At 42.1% G+C, this 22,966-nt stretch overlaps 1 protein-coding gene across 2 annotated transcripts in view; it reads left to right on the forward strand.

Annotated features, from left to right (window-relative positions):
• The first annotated feature begins 591 nt into the window (after positions 1 to 591).
• LOC129543294 (orofacial cleft 1 candidate gene 1 protein-like) overlaps positions 592 to 22,966 on the forward strand; it is a 50,423-nt gene continuing 28,048 nt past the window's right edge. The window contains exon 1 of one of the 2 annotated variants that reach the window (XM_088831277.1): positions 592 to 691. The gene's annotated coding sequence lies outside the window, so the exon portion shown is untranslated. Of the gene's footprint in view, positions 692 to 8,936; positions 9,162 to 22,966 lie in introns of those variants that run through there. The other variant, XM_088831278.1, reaches the window with a different exon arrangement.

The raw sequence follows: 22,966 nt of genomic DNA on the forward strand, positions 1-22,966 counted from the left end.
AAAAGCAAGTTTTCACCTATTACTGTCACCTGTACCTATTACTCTCAAATACAATGATCTGTCTATTAAAAAGGGAAAGGATGATGCCCATTGCAAAGTACTGGATACTTTGAGCTGAAAATATGCACTACATTGCCAAAAGTCTCAAAGGTTACCCAGTTAGCTAGAACCATAATCTTACATTTTAGTCAAATTTGGTGTCTAGATAATCTTAGTGGCAGAAGTCTTGCCCTGAATAAAGCCAGCAATTACTTGAGCGTGTATTATGTGCAAGATATTATAAGACATACAAAGAGGTCCAGAATGTACTTGCTCCTTTTGAAGAGCTTAAAATTCATGGTAGAGATCTATACATGTAAAAGGAAATTACAAAGCGAATGAGTCATTCAGATTTTAAGGGCAGTAGGAGAGCAGAAAAAAGAATCATTACTGGTGGCTAAGATTATCAGAGAAATACAGGGGCAAGGGACATTTTCCCATTTTTAAATAGAGTCTTTCTGAAGGGAGGTAGGAGAAGGGGATGACAGTGGATGAGATGGTTGGATGGCCTCACTGACTTGATGGACATGAGTTTGAGCAAGCTCCGGGAGTTGCTGATGGACAGGGAAGTCTGGTGTGTTGCATTCCATGGGGTCGCAAAGAGTTGGTTTGGACAAGACTGAGCAACTGAACTGAGCTGAACTGAAGGCAGGTAGGCTTATTTGTTCTGCAGAACATTAACTCTATAGAGAGAAAACACTTGGATTACTCTATTCACTACTTCTTCATCGTTCAAGATGGGTTTATTTTGTATTATTGTTGGACGTTTTCCTCTTTTTGTTTCTCTTAAATTGATTGCACATTTGCCTAATTTAATTGCTTATTTGTTTCCTTGAAAGATTATGTCAATGAAATTTCTTTTTCTAGGAACCGAATCCTTATTTTGAGTTATGAGTTCTTGTTTTATTGTCAGTAATGAATTTGGCTCATTGTGTGCTGATTAAACCTACTGTAGAAAGGAGTTATTGAATATCAGGACATCGTAGCAACAGGGCCACAAGTCTTAGGAACAGATAGACTTCCTTGGCAGTTCAGTGGTTAAGACTCCAGCTCTTAATACAGGAGGCATGGTTTTGACCCCTGGTCAGAGAACTAAGATCCCCACGTGTGGCACTGTACAGCCAAAAAACAAAATGTAGAGAGACAACTGGGCTTGTGTTTGAATTCAGCCTCTACTGCTGACCTTGCTACTTGAACTTTATTCACTTATTTAGTCTCTTAGCCTCAATTTCTTTATCAGGAAAATTAGGACATATAATTTAATATTTATTTTATGGGGTTTATATTATAGCATTACATAAGGTAACACATATGATACTTCTGTTTGGTTCATAGAGGTATACTATATATACTAGCAAATACTATCATTATTTTTTCTAATTATCCCAATTTATTTCACACATGTGAATACCCAAAGGAGCCTGTAACTATAAGAACTATGTTGAGGTCCCTGGATTAAACTAAAGGCTTTTTAAAGTTACTGCTTTCAAAAACTGTACTGGCTAGAGCACGTTGTCTTTTTTTCATGTTGTTTAGATCTTAATGGTACTTCGTGGGTGGTCTGCCAGTTGAGTTTCTTGTCTATTTTTTTTCAAGAAGAGTAACTATAATTCTTAAAATGGGTATTTTGCCAATTTTCACATGCCTTGTTTTGTCTTCTCAAATCAACATGTCTCCGTATTTATACAATTCAGAGTTCAAACAACATTCATTGCACTGCTGTCACTGTACATAAAGACCATCTAAACTTGTTATGCCTAAATATAAAACACAGTCCAACTAAGTGAACAGATGTGTGGCATGAGCAAAGCCTCACCATGTTGTTCCCATTTATTGTCTGCGTTGTTTGGAGGGCGTGCCTGGTGCTGGGAGGTGGTGGATGAAGAGTCTTGCCAATTGCAATTATTTAACGAAACGTTTTCTGCACATTATGTTCCTCTGTTCTGTTGCATTGCCCCTTGGGTGACAGAAGGGTTTTTAGGAAGTTGGGTTAAGCTTGTTGAGCCTTGGAAATGATTTTTTAAATGTTCTGTAGTTACAAAAATTATGTTTATTTCAGAAAATAAGACATGCTTTCCTAATTTTGGAGCCAAGATAATGAGCTTGCCAAATGCAGGATGTCCAGTAAAATTCCATCCCACTTTCAAAATTTATACTTTTAAAAAATATGTACTTATTTTCTACTCCTTTTTGCACCTTTCTGATAATAGTAAATCCTAGTTATTCATTAGAGTCTGACTCTGTGACTCCATGGACTGTAGCCCACCAGGCTCTGATGGCTTAGATGGTTAAGAATCTGCCTGCAGTACAGGAGACGTGGGTTCAGTCCTTGGGTTGGGAAGATCCCCTGGAGAAGGGAATGGCTACCCATTCTAGTATTGTTGCCTGGAGAATCCCATGGACAGAGGAGCCTGGTGGGCTACAGTCCGTGGGGTTGCACAAGTCGGACACGACTGAGTGATTCTCACTTTCACATTCATAAGAATGAGAAAACGCATATACTTTGTCTATGGAAAGTAGACCCTGCCTCCTCCAACAGACAGCCGTCTCCATGGAAATGAAATTCCAAAAACAAGAGCTATGTTTGTAGGACGGCTCCTTAGACCCTTTCCTCTGTCAGTATTAGTCCTGGGGACCAGGGAAAGGTAGATCAAACTGCCCAACAGCACTCAGCCCGAAGGATTTAGGCTGGTTTCCAACCCCATTTCTTAAGAGTTAGTAGTTTAGTTGCTAAGTTGTGTGTGCTAGGCTCTTGTAGGAAACCATCAATTGAGTCTACCTGGCTCAGGTATAAATATTTATTCATACTTAGTAATAAAAAGACTAGCTGGAAATGACTGAAACTTCAGGAAGGAATAGACTACAGATTCAGCATTCCTACAGACTGGTTCTATTAGGAAGAAACCATCCCTTCCTTTTTGACTATCAGTTGTAATATTGCTAGGAATTTCCACCCCAAATCCCCCCTTTCCCCCATCTCTCTGATTTTCCATTGGCCTATGGTATGCTTCTGACTCTAGGATCAAAGATGGTTTATCCTCGATACTCGTCCACAGCCAAACAGCGCCATCCCCATGGTGAAGATCTGAGAGCACACACAAGGGATGAACTTCCCCGGCCCAGCTTACTGCCTGTGGGGACAACCAGGAAGTCAACCTCGCCTAGTGTGTTTCCTCTCCTGTGTGAATGGAGATGACATTCAGTGCCTTCCTCAAAGGGCTGTATGTTAGGACAACAGAAAAATTACCAGCTGACTCTGCTCCAGGTGCTGGATCTTGCTTTCCTTAAAAACCAAAAACTCTGATGCAGTGGAAGCTCTAGGGGATGATGAGATAGGCAAAAATCCAAGGGTTTTGGGTGTTTCTTTCAGGGTTCCTATTATACGCAGCATTACTCACCCTGACATCAGTCCTCTGGCAAATGTGTGATTCTTTCTGTCTTGGGCAGGAAAAGACCCTTAAGTAGTCTCCACCTTGAACTCTGAACTCCTGGTGACAACCAAGCATAACTCATCATTTGAGGAAAGATCAGAGCCAAATCTAAACACAACTTGTTTTCCTAATGCAGAAAACTTCTGGACAGAGGTTTATTGTTCCCTTTAGCTTAACTCCTTTATCAAACATTAAAAAGCAAGCAAACATAATTTCATAATTTCTAGACAAGGAGATTTTAGGCAAGAGATACTGTAGGTATTTAACATTTCCCCCAGTCTTGGTGGCATTTATCTTTTGATAATGGGGCATGCATATCTCCCTTCGCTTTAATAGTTCTCATTGACTAGTAAATGTGTTGTGTGTCCTGCATGACGATATCAGAGTTTATATAAGATGTTGCTTTTATTGTTAAATGAGATTACACATTCCCAGCAGTTAGCGTGGTGCCTGGTCCCTAGCAGACTCAATAAATGTAAATAAAGATCCCTACTCTGGCTCTTCCCACCACATCAGAGCTGCTGTTTAGATGCCAATAGCAGAGGTTTCTTGAGATTTCTATTGCTGGTCCTCCAAGTTTGGTCTGTTAGGAATGCAGGTTATTCAACTATTATTTTTTTTTATTACAGTATTACTTTTTCAATTTGCTATTCCACAAATTGCTGACTAGGCTACAACAGCCATGATGTAAATATTTTGTGTATAACACATGCTCCAAACCACCTTGTCTGGGCTGTTGTGGAGAAAGAAGTTTAAAAACCAATTAGGTTTTGGATGAGAACAAAATTTAGCTCAAAAATAACATGCACTACTCTCCCCTGTTTCTAAGACTCTGTTACCCATTAATTCTTTTTCTTTTCTCCTCACATGCTGTCTAGTTAAAGTCTTCCTGTTTAATCATTTCAGGTTTACTTCGATGTGAGCGTATATTAATTATGTAGATCACCAGCCTCGTCACTAGGAAGGATGAACAGATATTTGATTTGGTAAAGGAACCCCAAGACAGCCTCATTTCTGGGCCTCCTTCCACTCTGGAGCAAATGCCAGTTCATAATGAGACTTTCTTTGGACACCAGACTTTCCCCTGAAAGTAATTAAAGCCTGCAGGTCTTAGCTACGAAGCTGGTTGATGCAACAAGATTTAGCAGAGCATTCTGAGTTTACCTGATGCTATGTTTCAGATGAAGAAACGGGATTGGCTCTTAGCTTTTTACTTAGATTTGTGTGTGCGTATGTGTGTCTGATCCTGAAAGAATGCTCACCCTCTGTGTAGATTAGGACAATACTTCGCTATCTCAGAGAGGCTCGCACTCCCACCTTCTGCTTGTTGAGACACAGCAATGCCTCTTCTGGCTGTTACAGGTATTTCACTGGGAGGCTGCAGGCACCATGTGGCCAGGCCAGGCGGGGACCTCAAGATACGCTTGTTCTTGACTTGTGGACGCAGTAGGAGGAGGAGAGGATGGGATGAATAGAGAGAGTCGCATTGAAGCACAAACATTACCACATATAAAATAGAGAGCTGGTGGGAATTTGCTGTATGATGCAGGGAGCTCAACTTGGTGCTCTGTGACAGTCTAGAGGGGTGGGATGGGGTGGTAAGTGAGAGGGAAGTTCAAGAAAGAGGAGTCATATGTATGCCCATGGCTGATTCATGTTGATGTATGGCAGAAACCAGCACAACATTGTAAAGCAATTATCCTCCAATTAAAAATAATTAGAGAAAAAAAGGTATTGTTCTTTCCATGGGTTACTAGTCTACGTGAAGACCAACTTACTTAGAGAAAGAAAAAAGACCTGATTCTAGCTCCACCCTTGCAACTAGAAAGACAGCTCTTAATCAGACCGGTGGCATACTTGGAAAAGTAAATGATGAGTTAAACAAATAGTCATACATTTACGAAATTTTTTGAATCAGATACCCTAATCTTAGATTAAGCAAGTAAGGCAAAAGGGATCCTGAGTGTTCCTGAGTCATGGTTCTGTAATATTCACTGGGAGGTATTGTGGAAAGAAATTCAGAAATAGCCAACAATGTTGGAAGAGGAAAATAGGTGCTAATTCATGAATCATTAGATTCCAGAAACTGTGATTGGATAAAGGAAAAGAGACTTAGGATTGCTTTTATACTGACCAAGATTATGTGAAATCTAAAGGAATAGGCTACACATTACTGATTAAGCAGTTCTTTTATTATGAGGTAAATGTTAGCTTGGTAGAATTATTCAGATTGCCTATTTATGCTTATTTACTTTTCTATGTCTGAATTTCTACATTAATCTCACTTGAAAAAAAGTCATATGTAATTTTGAAAATTCATTTTGTTTTTCTTAAATTTTCACTTGGTTACTTATAATGCTTAAGTGTAAAATGGCAATTTAGATGATAATTGATGGCATTAATTTATCTTTCTGTCATATGAAGACTATTCATCACCAGACTGATAAGAGTTTAATATAGAATTTGTCCTTTTAAATCTACAAAATGGCTCCTAAAGTCAAATTATTTTTGTTTGTGTTTTTGTTCTTTGTGAATAGTTAGAATATTTGCATATAGGATATTGGCATGTATCTCTGGAACCTTAATTAGCGAACTTTCTAAGTATATTAAAATAGGATTTGGGGGGTTTATTTCTGTGCAATAAGAGATGTGATCCCCCCTCATCCTAAAATGGGTAAATGATCAGTGCATTTGAACTTTCCCTTGAGCTTATTGGGAAAGGGTATTTTTAAGTATTTATAGCTTAAAATGTAATGCTATATACATTACATTACAGTTAAGCATCACCCTGGCAGAAATGAAGGAAAGCCTTAAATTGTAAAGTTACAGTCCACTGAGCCAGTGAAACTCTTTAGCAAAGGAGAGGAACAACAGAGATCTCTCTGTGAAAATACATACCCAGTGACTAATTCTCATTGATGATACAAATTGGGATTTTCCCCCCATATTTCCTTTTTCTTTCTTTTCTTTTTTCTTACTGATTTCTTTAAAAAAATTTTTTTTATTTTTTTTATTAGAGGCTAATTATTTTACAATATTATATTGGTAGGTTTTGCCATACATTGACATGAATCCGCCCCGGGTGTCCATGAGTTCCCCCTCCTGAACCCCCCTCCCACCTCCCTCCTCCCTTTATCCTCCCTCTGGGTCATCCCCGCACACCAGCCCTGAGCATCCTGTAACATGCATCGACCCTGACCAGTGAAGATGTATTATCTCTTAAAAATCACCAGGTCAATCAAAAGAAACTTCCTCTTGGTCATTTATTTTAGTAGTTTGGAGGAAAGCTTCCCTTGTTATTTTCTTTTTATACACTTCTCTTTATTTCTTGTTTTCTCTCTCTTGAAGGTCAGCGAATTTCTTTCTCATAAGTTTCCATTAATTTGAAAATGGTTCATTCATTGGGTATTTACTGAGCATCTGTTATATGCCAGAAACTGTTCTTGATCGATGCGTCAGTGAGAAATGAAGGTCTTTGCTTTTGCGGTCCTCAAGCACGACAAACTTGGTCAGGGGAAGAGAGACGATGAGGAGTAATCATGGGTGAAGGTAAATGACCTGGCGTGGTGGAAGGGAACACATGTCACAGGGGATAAAACGGAGCAGTATAAAGGGAATTGCTTGTGCGAGTGTGGGTATATGTGTGTGGGAGTGCTGGAGAGTCACTGGCAATTTTTAAATGGTCGGGGTGAATCACACTGGGGGCAGCGAAGTGCTAGCAAAGCCCTGAGGCTGAGAAGGGACGAGCATGGTTATGGTCCAAGAGTAACAAAGCCAGCGACTGGAGAGAGGGAGAGAGAGGAGATGAGTGATCTTTCACTCTGAAGGAGACATGGAAACATCGCCCAGCTTACAAGGATGACTGGCTGCTGGTCTGAGAATAGCTAGGGGAGAGGCGGAGAAGGAAGCGGGGAGACCAGATGGTTTATAGTTCTGGGGGGAAGAGGGACGTGAACTGGACCAGAGGATTAACAGTAGAGGCGGTGAGAGGTTATCGGATTGTAGGTGTATTTCAAATACATGAGACAACAGGATTTCCTGGCGGACAGAGTGTGAGCTATACGTGCAAGAGAGAAAGCGAGAAAACTTAGGGTTATTAAACTGCTCCTTTGACTCTTCTGCAAGCCTGACTTACCCCAGCAGATTCTTCTGATGGTTGTGAAAAATGTTTCCACACCTTCCATACTTCCTATGGCTGTTTTCTGAAATTCTTCTATTATTTTTTTTTTAACATTCTATTAAAATGTTCGTAATAAGTATGGGAAAACAATTCCCATAAAGATGTTACACAAGGGTAATCAAGAGGAAACTGGTTTCAATTTACGAGAAGTTGGAGAGAGGTGAGCGCCATGTTCTCTGACAGGCGACTGAAGAGAAGAAAAGGGGCTGATTTTGTTGGAAACTTCAGTTTTCATGGAAACAGCTCGGTATCACTGAGCATCATCAGAAATGATCTCAGGTAGCATCAGCCCTGGGGCTTCCCTGGTGGCTTAGTGGTAAAGAATCTGCCTGCCAATTCAGAAGACAGCCGTTTGATCCTTGAGTTGGGAAGATACGCTGGGGGAGGAAATGGCGACACACTCCAGTAGTCTTGCCTGGGAAATCCTACGGACAGGGAAGCCTGGTGGGCTACAGTTTATGGGGTCGCAAAGTGACTTCATGACTCAACAACAACATCAAAGCATCAGCCTTAATGGACCCCTGACCTCAGTCTGAACCTTCCTTTTAAGGAACCCCCAAGTTCCCCCATATAATAGAAGTCATTTCTTAAGCGTATTCAGTTCCACCTAAGAGAGAGTATGGGAGATTCACAATATTCTATATCTAACCAAATAGTGTTTCCAACAACAAAACTGTAATTGTTATCAAAAGTATAGTCATTTTGCCAAACACTTGTTTTGAAAATATGAATGTGAATGATAACTCAGGGAATAATTTTAGCAAAAGGTGAATTTTGAGTTTGCGTATGCATATTCCGCCCATAAACTGAAACACGTAGAAATACACAAAACACACATGGACACACTTCCGGCATCTCTGGGTAGCGTTATCCTTGAAGATTGCTTTTCCTATTTTTCACATTCTTGATTTTTTTATGCATCAAAAAGCCCCAAACAAACCTCACCTCATCCAACACCTGAGATGAATCTAAGTGTTCTGGTTTAAGTAGCCAAGCAGGTACAAAAGGAAAGCTGTATCTACATTTAAAGACCTGAAATGGAAATTGCCAAATTTAGCTCCTTTTGGTGCCAGCAGTGAGCAGTGTAGCAGCTCTAAATGTTGCTATGATTCCCAAAGCCCTCGAGCGCTGTTGGGCCAAGTTGTGAGCAAGGATGAGAAAGTCACCAAAGTATTTCCAGCAGTGATCCACAAGTGAATTGAAGAAGGAGGCTACACATTGGACCCGACTGTCAAAATTCAATGGAACAAGAATCTTCTATAGATGCATTCCTTGTAGGGCCTTCATCCCCAAGACAAGAAAACGTGCCCCAGGATTTAAGGCTGCTAAAGATCGGTGAATGGCGATGCTCATGCCAACTCCCAACTGAGACCAATGAGTTACATTTGTCCACACCTGCTGCTCCAACTCTCTTTTATTTCTAGTCATCTTCCTTCTACGACTTCGAAGTCATTCACAACCTGCAATTCTTCCCAGCCCACATCTACAGCAAACGTCCAGTCTTTTTCAAGGTAGAGTGCCGTATTTATTGTAGTATTTGTGCATTTCTTAACCATTGAACATGTTGGAAACCCTGCCTCTGTTATTGGTTTCTCTCTTTTTTTGCCCCTATGACTCGCTGGTTAGCGTTTTCTAATATTGTGTCCCTAATCCTATTTTACCCACAAATCATATTTTTTTTCCTTCACAATTTAGCATGATGTGATGATATTTAGGAATTAATATATAGCATTATTGTCAACATGACAGTAGGAGGCAATACCATGTATTTTGCTTGAAACAGTGACTATTTTAGTTAAGAACTGACCTTTCAAATTGTTTGGTATGCATGGTGGAGTGGACTCTATTGTCTGGGTCAGTTACAGAATTTTAGAATGACAGTGGATTTTCATAAGTTATTTAAGTGTGTTGTTTAATGGAGAAACAGAAGTTGAGATGGTAATGACTTCCATAAAGTTACACGGCAAGACCATGACAGATCTAGGGTTAGAGTCTGGGTCTGTTGATTCCCAGTTAGTGTTCTTTCTTGCTTAGCTTGGTCTAAGGCTGTGGTTCCCACAGGCTAGTCTTTGAACCAGTAGTATCAGCATCACCTTCAAAACTGTTAGTCGTGCAAACTCAGTGATGTAGGCCCAGCATCCTCTAGGTGATTTGAAAGCACGCTGAAGTTAGAGGGGGGTTTCCCAGGTGGCTCACTGGTAAAGAATATACTTGCTAATGCAGGAGACGCTGGAGATGTAGGTTCAGTCCCCGGCTCCGGAAGATCCCCTGGAGGAGGAAATGGCACTCACTCCAACATTCTTCCTGGGAAATCCCACAGACGGAGCATACCTGGTAGGCTATACAGTCCATGGGGTCACAAAAGAATCAGACACAGCTGAGCGACTGAGCACGCGCACGCATGAAATTTGAGAACCACTGGCCTAGATTACAAACCACCAGCATCTCTGTGACCCAGGAGACAAAAGGATAATAAAAAGTGAATCTAAAAGATTCAGCACAGTTTGAAAAGTTTACATTATTTTTCTGATTTTCATAGATTCCAACAGAAATATTTAAAAAATATAGATAGTTCTGAGATCTTAATTTTACTTATTGATACAAGTATATACAGCGCAAAACAAAAAATGTCACAATTCTAGATAATAACCTCCCTTTAGATAGTATTCAGAGGATTGTTGTTGTTTAGTTGCTAAATTGTGTCTGACTTTTTAGTGACCCTATGAACTGCAGCCTGCTAGGCTCCTCTGTTCATGGGATTTCCCAGGCAAAATTACTGGAGTGGGTTGCCATTTCCTTCTCCAGGGGATCATCTCGACCCAGGGGTCAAAACTGTATCTCCCGCATTGGCAGGCAGATTCTTTACCACTGAGCCACCAGAGAAGCCATCGTTCAGAGGCTAGAAAAGTGAATTTCCCCCAAAACAACTTGTTAACAGTAAGCCATCAAAAACCCCACATATGTGAAAATCTATATATTGGAAAATCTATCTGTATGTATCTATAGTTAACATATTGGTAATAACAAAGTAACAGCCACAGAAATAGTTTAGTCAGATTGAATATTTTGTAATTTACTGAGAACTAGAAAGACAGTTCAAGAAGTTATGAACTGCCTTTCCTGTTTTCCCAATTGACCACTGGAATATGGAACTATGTGAAAGCCCAGGAAAATGAAGACATCTTCTTAAATTCTTTATGATCCATGGAATTTTCAACACTAGTTTTAGTTTAGCAATTTGAGTGTTCGGGGCCCATGTAGAACTTTAGCTGGGGAACTTAGACACATGAATATTAGTCAAAATTCACTTAGGAAGCCATGTAAGAGGTTTTCACTCTCCCTTAGTTAAAATACACATTTTTCAGTCATAATGCATTTTTCATTTGCTTTTTCCCACTTACCCCACATGGAACAACTCTAGGCTTTAGTGCCTGTTGAAGGCTCGAAGTGACAGGTGAGCAACGCAGCTGAGGTCAGCTAAGGCTGTGGTCTGTGCAGCAAAGTCACGCTGGTCATTGAAACCTGGATCACAGCTTCTTAGGCGGCCTGTCACCTAGCCTCTCAGGATTTTCAATGTCCTCATCTGCAAAGTTGGAGAAGGCCGTGGCACCCCACTCCAGTACTCTTTTGCCTGGAAAATCCCATGGACAGAGGAGCCTGGTAGGCTGCAGTCCATGGGTTGTGAAGAGTTGGACACGGCTGAGCGACCTCACTTTCACTTTTCACTCTCATGTATTGGAGAAGGCAATGGCAACCCACTCCAGTGTTCTTGCCTGGAGAATCCCAGGGACGGGGGAGCCTGGTGGGCTGCCGTCTATTGGGTCACACAGAGTTGGACATGACTGAAGCGACTTAGCAGCAGCAGCAGCAGCACCATCTGTAGAGTGGGGATAATGTAGCCCCTCTTAGGGGCTGTAGTGAGGACGAAGTGATACCATATATGTAAAGCCTCAGTCCCTGATCAGTTACCATGTTGGTGACACTTACATGTCTGATGAGTCTGAATTTTCTTCTCCACTTCAGTCTAGTGTTTTGAGGGCTCTCTGATTTTGGTCAATTTCTCAGGAGTGGTGGTGTCATTTTTATCTCACTGGTTGTGCCTTTCCTTCTGAAGTTGCTACCCAGGCTGAAGGTCCCTTAGGGCCAGGAATCGTCACCACCCACTGCTCTTGGAATGGTATCTTTCATGTACTAGGTTTCCCATAAATATGTGTGGAATGATTGAGAGAATACACAAGTGAATGTGGGCCTTGGAAATGAATGTAGAGTATCCCAGCCATTAACCTGCTGATGGAGAACATTCCTGCCTAGAGGAACAGTTCAGGTAGCGGGCCCTCTGAAGAAGTAATAACGTTTGTTTCTTTAGGCAACAAAATTATCCTTTCATGACACTAATTTCCCTTTACTTGTGAATCAACCAACATTTTGTTCCTGAATACCTGACGAAGAAATGCAAACCCACACTGATGTGCTTATTGCTACGTTAAGCCTGCGTCAGGTTGATTACGAGGAAAAATGAGGGTAGAAATGTGACCATATAAACAAATAGCTCTTGTGTGTCCCTGTGTGACACTAATCCAGAAACGCATGCCAGGGGCAGGTGAAATATGCTGTGAATTACTAGCAGTGATGTTTCTGGAACTGCACGTGTGGCCTGATTTATACCCCGATGTTCTCAATCAGATTCTAGGGATCAATTGATCACTATCAGTAACAGAGGAACAGGTGTGTTTTCTCAAGTCTCGTGCTTGCTAAAGGCAATCGTTTCCCCCCCTTTTGGCACTGCCTTGTAAATGCAGCTTGGAATTTTTCTTCTATTCGATGCTAGGAACACTGAAAGAGGAATTCTTGCTAGGATAAAGCAGGCTGGGGCTTGTCTTCCCTGATCCCCAGACTTTAATCACAGCCCAGGTCGCCAGTGTGATGCTTTGTGGGTTCTGTTAGCAAAGTTCTTTTCAAGGACGAAAGTGGCAAGGCTGAACAGTGGGAGGAAGAGCTGGGCTGCCCTGAACAGGCAATGAAAGGACCTTCACTCCTCTGGGTAGGACATATTTTAATGCTCTTTATTTTTTTTCTATTTTTTGAAGTGTTTTTTGTTTTGATGTGGACCAGTTTAAAAGTCCTCCTTGAATCTGTTACAACACTGCTGCTGTGTTATGTTTTGGTTTATGACCGTGAGATCAAACCTGCACCGTCTGCATAGACAAAGTCTTAACCTCTGGACTGCCAGGGAAGTTTCTCAGTGCTCTGTTCAGATTAGCTGGTGAAGATAATAGGATCTTTCTATGAGATTTTATTCAATATATATACATAGATAGATATAGACATAGATCTCATATATATATATATTCTTATGTTTCTCTTGCTTTTTTATTGTAAGGCTAGTAAAAGACTAATAAAAGTGTGTAAGATGGTAGGGATCTGCAGATAAGAGATGACAATGAATTTCTTAAAAAGGAAATAGCTGAATCAGCACTGGTTGTTGAAGTAGGATCAAACAAGTGGTAACCTGGAGGAAGTGACTGCGGGAGAGGGAGCCAGGAGGCCCAGCAGAACTCCAGAGAGTGGGCCAGGAGAAGACAGTCCAGCTGCAAACACAAGGTCCCTTTGCTGCTGCTGTTTAGTTGCTCAGTCATGTCTGCCTCTTTTGTGACTCCATGGACTGCAGCCCATCAGGCTCCTCTGTCCATGGGGTTTTCCAGGCAAGAATACTGGAATGGGTTGCCATTTCCTTCTCCAGGGGATCTTTCCAACTTAGGGATCGGACCCGTGTCTCCTGCATCACAGGCATTCTTTTTTACCATCTGAGCCACCAGGGAACGCTATTTGCTATCAGGCCATTATTTTCTCAGATATTTTTCTACCTTTTTTTTTTTCCTTCATCTCTTCCCAGGAGTCTCATTTTTATCTGTGTTTTTCCTTTCTCTTCTTCAAACTGGATAATTTCTATTGATCTATCTTTACTATTCTTGATTCCTTCTCTACCATCTCATTTCATGAACTCTTGAACCCATCTGGTGAATTGGAGTCCTTACATCTTTCGATTCTGAAATTTCCATTTGACTGTTTTTATAGTTTCCTTTTTTAGAGATTTCTTATATTTGAGTCTGTTAATATATTTTCCTTACATTTTAAACCACAGTTTTTTAGAATTCTTCCAACATTTTATAAAACCTGCTTTGAAGTCTTTGTCTATAAATACAACCTCCTTACGAACTCAGAGTTAATTTTTGTTGACAGCTTATTTTCCTGAATATAGGTCATACTTTTCTATTTCTTCACTGTCCTATGAATTTTTGTTGAAACCTGCATCTTAGATAATATGGTGTAGCAAATGTGATTTTGAGCTTTTGCCTTGAAGACCATTGTTGTTGCTGTTTTATTTTGTTGTTTGGCTTATATTTCATTTGTTTTGTTTTTAGTAACTTGCTTGAACTTAAGCTATTGAGTCTGTTTTCCCTGTGATGTATGGCTATTGCTGTCTCTCTGAATTTTTTCAAACTTTAATAAACAGTTTTAGGTTCATTTTATGGAGGCTCCTTTGCATCTGCAGAGCACAGTGATCAACCAAGTATTGTCCACAGACACCTTGCGTCTGTAAGATTTCCCTTCTCTGCTGATGGATCTGTGTGTGGGGCTGGGAACATGTTTAAAATTCAGGTCTACTTTCTGCCAGGTCCTCCTGGGTCTTTTCTGTAGATCTGCACAGCATCCAGGTCAACTGGGGATGTGCACAGAGCTTGCATAGTCTTGAGACTTCCCTGCACACGTACACAGACCCCTGATCAGCATGGATCCATGGAGCACCCGTTTATTAATAGCCTTTCTTTGGTCTCTCATTTCCGTGACCTCCTGATCAAATTTCTGATTAGTTGAGTGATCCACTGTATCCCAAATGGGACTGCAACTCAGCGTAAAAGAGCCATGGGCTGTCAACACTTGCTTTCTACGGATTTTGATACTTTCACAATACAACTGGGTATGAGTTTTCCGTCCTCGTCACCAAAATTCCATGCCAGAGCAGGGGAACCGCTGGTTTTTATTGCCAGTGCTTCCTTGGAAGTACTACTCCACCGGCCCAGCTGGTATTAGGGGTCACTGCAGACATTGGAGCACCCTTGGGTCAAGGAGGTACCCACAGTACTTACACTAATTTCTGCAGTTTCCTATGAATGCATGTTTCTCCAGTGGTTGTTAGCCTCTGGCCTCTTTCCAGAGACTGAACTGGTTGTTTTGGATTTTTCTCCCTTCCAGTTTTATAGTGTTTCTTGGGGGCTGGGATTTGACTGTCTCTTCTTTCTGCCATGCCCTCATTCCCTACCATCATTTTAAAAAGATATTTTCCTTGGCTATAGAATTTTAAAATTTGGTGTTGTTTTTTTTTTTTAGATGATGTCTAAAAAAAGACATCATCTAAAAGATGTCTGTCCACGCTATTCTGGCTTGCAGAGTTTCGATGGGAAGTCTACTATAATTTTTAACTTTCTTCCTCTATGTGTGATATACCTCTTTTCTCTGGTTACCTTCACGATTTCTTTTTGCTGTTGGTTTTCAGTGATTTGAGCGTGATGTGCATATGTGTATGTTTTACCCTACTTGAGGTTTTCTGAATTTCTTCGATCTCTGCTTTGGTGTCTGTCACTAATCTGAGGGAATTTTTAGTCATTATTCTTTTCTGTCTATGCTCTGTCTTCCTTTCCTATATTCAAAATTACATCTATGTTAGTCCACTTGGAATTCTTCTATTATTCTTGGATATTCCGCTCTTTTTATTTTTTTGCTCGCTCTCTTTTTTAAGGTGGCTTTATTTATTTATTTTTTAATTTATTTATTTTCAGTTCAGTTCAGTTCAGTTCATTCGCTCAGTCGTGTCCGACTCTCCGCGACCCCATGAATCACAGCACGCCAGGCCTCCCTGTCCATCACCAACTCCCGGAGTACACTCAAACTCATGTCCACAGAGTTGGTGATGCCATCCAGCCATCTCATTCTCTGTCGTCCCCTTCTCCTCCCGCCCCTAATCCTTCCCAGCATCAGAGTCTTTTCCAGTGAGTCAACTTGTTGCATGAGGTGGCCAAAGTATTGGAGTTTCAGCTTTAGCATCAGTCCTTCCAATGAACACCCAGGACTGATCTCCTTTAGAATGGACTGGTTGGATCTCCTTGCAGTCCAAGGGACTCTCAAGAGTCTTCTCCAGCACCACAGTTCAAAAGCATCAATTCTTCGGCGATCAGCTTTCTTCACAGTCCAACTCTCACATCCATACATGACCACGGGAAAAACCATAGCCTTGACTAGACAGACCTTGGTTGGCAAAGTAATGTCTCTGCTTTTTAATATACTATTTATTTTAATTGGAGGCTAATTACATTATTGTATTGGTTTTGCCACACATTGACATGTTTTTTACCTTTCCGTTTTTATTTGGATAATCTCTGTTGCTGATGGGCTGAGTTCAACTGATTTTATTCTCAGTTGTACTTAGATTACTGATGAGCTTGTTGATGGTATTCTGCATTTCCCTTACCATATTGTTCATTTCTACATTTCCATCTGATTCTTTATTATTCTATCCCTTTGTTAAATTCCTCATATATTCATTATGTCACCCACTCTTTATATGAGAGCTATTAACACATTAATTACATGTTTTCTTCCAGCTTTATGGAGCTATAACTGACATATAACACCATGTAAGTTTAAGGTGTACCATGTAAGTTTAAGGTGTAAGTTTAACATGATGATCTGATATATAAATATTGCAAAGTGATGACCACACTAAGGTTAGTTAATGCATCTATCACTTTGCATACTTTTTTTTTTTTGGTAATGAAAACTTTCAAGATCTACTCACTTAACAACTTTCAAGTAAAAAAGTGAAGTACGATAAATTACAGTTACCATACTTAAATTAGATCCCATAACTTATTTATTTTAGAACTGGAAGTTCACCTTCACTCATTTCCCTCCACATACTACTTTTACCCTGGAAGTGACAGATCTACTTTCTGCTTCTCTGTGTGTGTGTGTTTTTTCAAGATTCCACTTATAAGTGAGATCACACAATATTTGTCTAAATTTGCTTCTTCTTTACAGTTGAGTAATATTCTATTGCATATATGCCACATCTTCTTTGTCCATTCCTCTACTGATGAACATTAGATTGTTTATATGTCTGTGCTGTGCTTAGTTGCTCAGTTGTATCCGACTCTTTGCGACCCCATGGACTGTAGCCCACCAGGCTCCTCTGTCCGTGGGGATTCTCCAGGCACAAATACTGAAGTGGGTTGCCGTGCCCTCCTCCAGGGGATCTTCCCAATCCAGGGATTGAACCCAGTTCTCTCACATTGCAGGCAGATTCTTTACTGTCTGAGCCTCCAGGGAAGCTACTGTGAACAAAGCTGCGGTAAATGTGGGGTTGCAGATGTTTATTTGACATAGTGATTATACCTGGATGGGGGATGGCTGGATCATATGGTAGTTCTGTTTTTGAGACCCTTCCCTACTGTTTCTCATAGTGGTTGCACCAATTTACATTCTGACCAACAGTGCACAAGATTTCCCCTTTCCCCCATGGCCTCACCAGTGCATATTATTCCGGTCTTTTTGATAACAGCCAATCCAACAGGTGTGAGGTGATACCTCATTGTGGTTTTGATGTGCAGTTACCTGAGGATTGGCAGTTTTGATCCCCCTTTCGGATCATTTGTATGTCTTCTTTAGAAAAATGTCTATTCAGGTCCTTTCCCCATATTTTGGTCTGATTCTTTTCACTCCTGAGTTAAATGAGTTCCTTATATGATTTAGATATTAATCCTTGTCAGGTACATGACTTCCACGCCAGCCAGTGGGTCACTGGCTGCGCTCTTTGTCAGGAGTGGTTGCTCATCTGGTTCTCTGGTCAGTGGGGCCTCCTGCTGTACCCACAGCTGGGCTGGCTTGGAGAGCATGCTTTACAGTCAGATGCGGTCGCTGTCTGTAAAACCAAGTTGAGTCACAGACTATACTCTGTGGCTCCCTGCCTGGGCACAGCGACCGTCTGTGTCCCACAGTCAAGCAGGGCCACTGCTGATCTCCACGTCTGAGCAGGATTGTATGCTGGGCTCCACAACTGAGCATCACGGTAGACTGGGCTGGAGGCTGCTCAGGGTCACCATTCAGGCTCAGTAACTGGGCAAGGCTGCTGGTTTGAGTCCCGACCCTGCCCCCTGGGCATCATGGCCAGGCTTCCTGATGGGAGCATGGCCCCGATGGGGAAGGACTGCAGGTGATGTGGGCAGTTGGGCCGGACTGTGAGTCTCTACCCTTGCCTGGGGGCATAGGATGGGCTCTGTGGACAGTATAGCTGTTTGGCTGGGGATTCAAAACAGACAGATGTGCCTACTGAGCATCCTGCCTACACGCTCCATATTCTCACACTAGGTCACTTTCAAATTTGACTAACGACCACAGAAACTCATGAACAATTTTTAGCTGAAGTCTCCCTACTGGCTTCTAAGGGGTTTCATGTCAACTCCAGCAAGCAAGCCTGCAAGGCTTGCAGCCTGTTACTCCTTGGACCTACTGCTCTTTCCTTGGCTTTTGGGTTAGTTGGTTATTCTGTGACTTCAGCTCCAAGGTGGTTTTCAGAAAAGTTGTAAATTTGCAGACATTCGTAATTCTTTTTTTTTGCTTTATGTTTGGGACTAACAGCCTGCTAGGTTTCCATACCCTAAGTGGAAGCTGGACGTTTGACATATATAATTTTTAAATTTTCTCAACTCTTATGCTGGGAAATTGGAGACTTTTAGAGGTTAAGCAATTTCCCTATGTGCAAGAGACTGAAAAAATTTACTGGGGTATACTTGCTTTACAATGCTGTGTTAGTTTCTGCTGTACAACACATGAATCAGCCATAATTATACATATATACCCTTCCCTTTGGACCTCCCTTCCACGTCCGCCCCCCGCCCCCAGCCCTGCCCCATCTCTCTAGGTCACCACCGAGCACTGAGCTGAGCTCTTTGTGCCATATAATAGCTTTCCACTATCTATCTATTTAATACATGGTAGTGTATATAGGAAATGGCAACCCACTCCAGTGTTCTTGCCTGGAGAATCCCAGGGACGGGGGAGCCTGGTGGGCTTCTGTCTATGGGGTCACACAGAGTCGGACACGACTGAAGTGACTTAGCAGCAGCAGCAGCAGTGTATATATATCGGAGAAGGCAATGGCATGCCACTGCAGTACTCTTGCCTGGAAAATTGCATGGACGGAGGAGCCTGGTGGGCTGCAGTCCATGGGGTCGCTAAGAGTCGGACACGACTGAGCAACTTCACTTTCACTTTTCACTTTCACACATTGGAGAGGGAAATGGCAACCCACTCCAGTGTTCTTGCCTGGAGAATCCCAGGGACGGGAAGCCTGGTCAGCTGCCGTCTATGGGGTCGTGCAGAGTCGGCCACGACTGAAGTGATTTAGCAGCAGCAGTGTATATATATGGAGAAGGCAATGGCACCCCACTCCAGTACTCTTGCCTGGAAAATCACATGGACGGAGGAGCCTGGTGGGCTGCAGTCCATGGGGTCGCTAAGAGTCGGACACGCCTGAGTGACTTCACTTTCACGCATTGGAGAAGGAAATGGCAGCCTACTCCAGTACTCTTGCCTAGAGAATCCCAGGGATGGGGGAGCCTGGTGGGCTGCTGTCAACGGGGTCTCACAGAGTCGGACACGACTGAAGCGACTTAGCAGCAGCAGCAGCAGCAGTGTGTATATGTCAATCCCAATCTCCCTGCTCATCTCCCAACACGCATCCATTTTCTACGTCCATATCTCTATTCCTGCCCTGCAAATGGGTCATCTGTACCATTTTTCTAGATTCCACATATATGCGTAAATATATGATATTTGACCAGTGTCTTTCTAGCTGTAAACACAGGTTGATTCCACAGTGTTCTTCTGACTCTTTGTCTAAGTGACAGTGTGTTATGTTTTTAGGGCTTCCCAGGTGGCGCAGTGGTAAAGAATCCACCTGTCAATTCAGGAGACAGGGTTTGATCCCTGGGTCCGGAAGAGCCTCTGGAGGAGGAAATGGCAACCCACTCCAGTGTTCTTGCCTGGAGAATCCCATGGACAGAGGAACTTGGCGGGCTCTAGTCCATGGGTTTGCAAAGAGTCAGAGATGACTGAGTGACTGAGCACGCATGCACGTGTTAGGTTTAAGTAGTGACTTCCCAAGGTAAATTTTATAGTCCCCTTTTATTTATTCTCTAACATAGACTTAGATTGTATTACAAAAAAATGATCGCACAGAATGAGAGAGGAGACTTGGTAGGCCAGTTTGTTATTAGAAGTATCTTCCTACTTGCATGTGTCTCCCAGAAACATCAAATCCAGATCCCTATAGAGGCCAGACCAGAAACAGAACTGAGGGAAGAATTCTGGGTCTGTGATTGCCGCCATTTTCCTTGACACCTGTGGCTCTATTTTTGACAGTGGCAGGGATACAGAGAAATGTTTCTTTAGAAGAAAAACAGCAACTCTTGCAGAATGATATGTGTGGGTACTCTGTCTCTCTCTGCCTGAGGACTGGCAGAATGTATTTGACCTGCACATCTATTTATTTTTTTTAAATTGAGGCATGTTGTGGCAGTTCCTGGGCACTGCCTGTTGTTTTAAAGTCATCCATTAAAGTACCTGTTTGCTCTTGAGATCGTTTCGTGTGTTCGTGTGTGCTCAGATGCTCAGCTGCGTCCGACTCTTTGCAACCCCATGGGCTGTAGCCTGCCTGGCTCCTCTGTCCTTGGAATTTTCCAGTCAAGGATGTTGGAGTGGATTGCCATTTCCTTCTTCAGGGGATCTTCCTGACCCAGAGATCAAACGCATGTCTCCCGGGTCTCATGCATTGGCAGGCGGATTCTTTACCACTGTGCCGCCAGGGAAGTCCTGAGATAATTCAACGTTAAATGTCTGCCAAGCACCCACTCCTTCCAGTCTCTGTTCTGGGCTCTAAATATGCAGCAATGAAGTTGGCAAGCCTTGCCTTTATGGAGCTTACATTTTGGTTTGTGGTCTGCAACAGGGAGAACAGGGACCCTGGACACTAGCAACACTGCCTAAAGAACATGCTGCCACCATACCCCACCGATGCTGCCAAATTTTTAAAATTTTCCAAGAGAAGCCAGAAGTTGGATTTTTGACGGCATTTTTTTTTTTATTTTTCAATATTGGCTCAGTCTGTTTAAAATCACTGTGGAGGTCAAACAAAACATGTTTGCAGACAGAATCTGGCTTGCGACCTCTGTCTAACACCATCTTTGCCCTTGCTGGTCTGCTTGAGAAGAAAAATGCAATGGAATGACAGCTGTAGCCATGCTAATTCCCTTCTCTGGAAGCAATGAACCCGTACTTAGAGATTTGGCAATGCCAGGATTTAATTTGCAATAAATACAAGGTCAACAATTTCAGTGAAAGCCATTTTAAGATCAGCCTTAAAGCAAACCAAAAAAAAAAAAAAAAAGCGACTGTACAATTAGCTTTTTAGTGATTATTAACCTGGGCTCCACAGGATACGGTCAAGGGGATACTCGCAAGCAGGTTGTACTGCAGTTACCGACCTGCTTGCAAGTTTGAGAGCGGCTTTTAAAATGTGATTCCTGCCGTGCATGCTCAGCCTCCCAGTCCGACTCTTTGTGACCCCGTGGACTATAGCCCACCAGGCTCCTCTGTCCACGGGATTTCCCAGGCAAGAATACTGAAACGGGTTGCTCTTTCCTCCTCCAGAGGATCATCCCGACAGGGATTGAACCTGCATCTCCTGAAGTGGCAGGCAGATTCTTTGCCACTGTGGCACTTGGGAAGCCCTATTGCAGGCTGCTTGAATTTCAGCAAACATGCCACACTGGGTCCAAGTTTGTAGACTTAGTGAAAATGTTGCTCATTAGTTCATTAAGTCAGGTGTTCCTGAAAGGCCAAACACAAGCTTTGGGTACATCGATAGTGTTTATAACTGTTATTTTTCCCTTTTGTTTTTTTAATGAAAGGAAAGCCACTTTGGACTTTCTTGACAGTATAGGTCATAGAGGTAGTCGGGCAAAAATGTCGGTTCTCGGATGGGCTTCGTCTTTGGTGAGTTACACAAGTGATGGGCTTTTACGGGGGTGTGGTGATGTTCGTCAGTCGTAACTTGTTAAAACCCCTCTTTGCTGGTGGACTCTGCTCCCTGTGCTGTGAAGGTCTCATGCTCATTTCATCGCCCCTCTGTGCTCGTAGCTCTTTGCCATTCACCTTTTCCGGCTTGTTTCCGAATGCTGCCCACTCCTTCGAATCCACTCTGCTGCCTCCCGTTCACCGATTTGGCCTCTGAAACTGGTCTCACACCTATTTTTTTTTCATCTATTTGTCACAGCTTTTAGCAATTGGGTCATTTTTAAAGCTTTCAAACACTGCTTTCCCACTTTGGAAGTCTTCAAATTAAATTCCCAGGAATCGCACTGGGAACACACATTCAGGTATCAATGTTTAGGCCAGAACCAATATGTTGCCTGTGTCTTTTTATGCCCTACAGCCAGGGAACATGCTTTCTGATTTTCTCCAGTTCAAGGTGGCTCTATTATTCTTTACCAACTCTGTTCAGCAGGCTGTATCTCAATCGTAAGGCACTTGACTACAAACCCCAAATCCCAGCTCATCAAGACCTGGAGACTGACATTCCTTATTGCACATGGTGCTTCATCTAAGCTCCTAGAGATACCAAGGCCAGAGTGACCTTCTGCCATACCCTATAGTCATGAGACCCAGGAATACTGGGTTCTACTTCTCCTTTTGTGGTACCTGCTTTAAAATGATACACCACTTGGTTCTATCAAACTGCTCTCTAGATTCAAGGACATGCTTTCTATGAGAGAATGAAGGAATTCTGATCTTATTTCACAACTCTACTCAGTCTTACTGCATGTAAATTGCATTCTGAATATGGTGCAGAAAGATATTTAAAACGCAGCCTTCTGTGAAGAGAGAGAAGTGGTCTGCCTTATCTGCAAGTCTCCTGAGCACTAGAATGATGTGAATAGAGCCAACCTGTGCTTTTTGGCTTGCGTATTTTAGATTCTATGTCTCCAAATAAATTTATGATGAGCATAAAGTGAGCAACTTTACAAATTACAAACATTTTAAAGACAAATATTAACTATGTATTATGTTAGTCACTCAGTTGTGTCTGACTCTTGCGACCCTGTGGACTGGAGCCCACCAGGCTCTGTTCTTGGGATTCTCCAGGCAAGAATACTGGAGAAGGGTCCCAGGCCCTTCTCCAGGGGAATTTTCCTGACCCAGG

Source organism: Moschus berezovskii, chromosome 23 (assembly GCF_049115385.1).
Source record: "Moschus berezovskii isolate FMDL1 chromosome 23, NW_MosBer_1.0, whole genome shotgun sequence".
Lineage (NCBI taxonomy): Eukaryota > Metazoa > Chordata > Mammalia > Artiodactyla > Moschidae > Moschus > Moschus berezovskii.